The 1824-nt window shown below is 29.7% G+C and overlaps 1 long non-coding RNA gene across 1 annotated transcript; it reads left to right on the top strand.

Annotated features, from left to right (window-relative positions):
- The first annotated feature begins 416 nt into the window (after window positions 1-416).
- Window positions 417-1396, top strand: LOC114370614. The gene is made up of 2 exons (XR_003657885.1): window positions 417-684; window positions 1119-1396. It is a non-coding gene; the product is annotated as an uncharacterized LOC114370614 (long non-coding RNA).
- The last annotated feature ends 428 nt before the right edge of the window (window positions 1397-1824 follow it).

The raw sequence follows: 1824 nt of genomic DNA, 5'->3' as shown, positions 1-1824 counted from the left end.
ATAGTAGTGGTAAATCATTCTAATTGAGAGTTTGATGTTATTAGAGAATAAAGATTTAATATTATGAAATGTGAGAGATTTTGTATTTGAAAATAACACACTAAATGAAAGTATGTTGAACACTAAACACACAAAAAACAACACAAAATGACTTATATTTTTGTCTAATTTTTTTAACTTGTTGACTCGGTGGTAAACTCGAGAGAGTCTACTGAGTTTACTTAGAATTTATAAAGTTTAGTTAAAGTCTACTAAAAAAAATTTACTCAAGAGTAACTTACATAGGATAAGTGGACTCGTAAACTCGAGAGTTTGATAACCATAAATATAACTTAGCCTTTATCCGAATAAGTTGCCTTTATCTGAATAAGTTGTATTCAAATAAGGCCAAGTGGATAATAAGTTTTTCCTTCTCAGAATCGTTTCAAATCCTGAATCTTGAGTCCTTGCCAAGTTTTGCCCATTCTCTTCTTCACATATATCTGAATATATCTCAAGTCTTTGGATTTAGCTTCATAAGCAGATGTGAAGGGTACAGTATGGGTTTTTTTTGTCCTTGAATCCTTAACAGATGTGAAAGTATCCTGTTGATAACTGTTGCAGCCATGATTCAGCAGCCTCGTGTTCCATCATCTGGGCTGATGCCTGCCAGTGATGTTCTTATTCCTGCAAAATGCAAAGGAGGTTAGTCAAATTTGTTTTTTCTTTGTTGCATTTTTACATCATTTAGAATGACAATCTTAGCTGTTGTTTTCTTTTCCCATGTTAATTTGCTATTTTTCTAGGACTAACTTATTTATTGACAACATTTTATGATTTTCTTTTTTGTGTTTAAACTTTTCTTGTCATTGTAATTAGAGTTGGAGAGTCTCATACTTCATTTCACTCACATTTGAATACAAACACTTGATGGAATTCCTTAGTCAGATTTCTCATAAACATTTGGAAGTATTCTGTTATTTTACTTTCTCTCTTTCCATACTGAATTTCTATTATTAGCTCCTAATATCAATTTGAATGCCTTTCTCTTAAGCTCTTTTTCCAGGAGTAAACAATTTTATTTACACCTTTGAATTAGAAACATCTATTTCTGTTCAGTTTTTTTTTGTTGTCCGCAGGTGATCATATACAGGAACAATCTTGTTAAACTGCTAGCCAAACCAAACGCATGACTTGGAAATTGGTAAACAACACCAAAATTTAGCAATTTATCTAGTTTAGGCTTTATTACTACGTAACTATTCACTACTTCTTGGAACAGGCTTTAAATCCAGAATTTCTCATTTATTAATAGTATCTATCTAATATAACAGAGTTGATAGCTTAAGCACACAGTACATGTGATGTGGTGTCGTTTAATCAATTCAATACATGCAAAGTTTGATATTTTTTCTCACTGCAAATTTTATAGTATGTTCTTTAGTATTTGATCAAACATGAAGAAAATAAATAAAATGTCATTGCAAATAAAGTTTGATCAGCTTTCAATGTATTATCACTTTACTCTGTTTGAAGTAATCAAAATGAAATTAAGATATCGCTTCCAACAATATTTGATTTCTTTAAATAGAGATAAACAAGGCGTCATTTTTTTAAGACAAAATTTTGAAAAATTATTTAATGTGTGCGAGAGTAAAGAATAAAGATATCCTAACCGCTGGGAATTTTGTGCATATCTTTAATCTTTTATATTATTTAATAGATTTATAATTATACAAAAAGTTTCAGTATTTCTTTTATATTATATCCTAACCGCTGGACAACAACGGATTTTTGTGTACACCATTAATCTTTTATATTATATAATGGATTCAGAATAATACA

Source organism: Glycine soja, chromosome 10, assembly GCF_004193775.1.
Source record: "Glycine soja cultivar W05 chromosome 10, ASM419377v2, whole genome shotgun sequence".
Classification (NCBI taxonomy): Eukaryota; Viridiplantae; Streptophyta; class Magnoliopsida; order Fabales; family Fabaceae; genus Glycine; species Glycine soja.
Note: the sequence above shows the minus strand (reverse complement) of the source record. Positions and strands in the feature narration are given on the sequence as shown.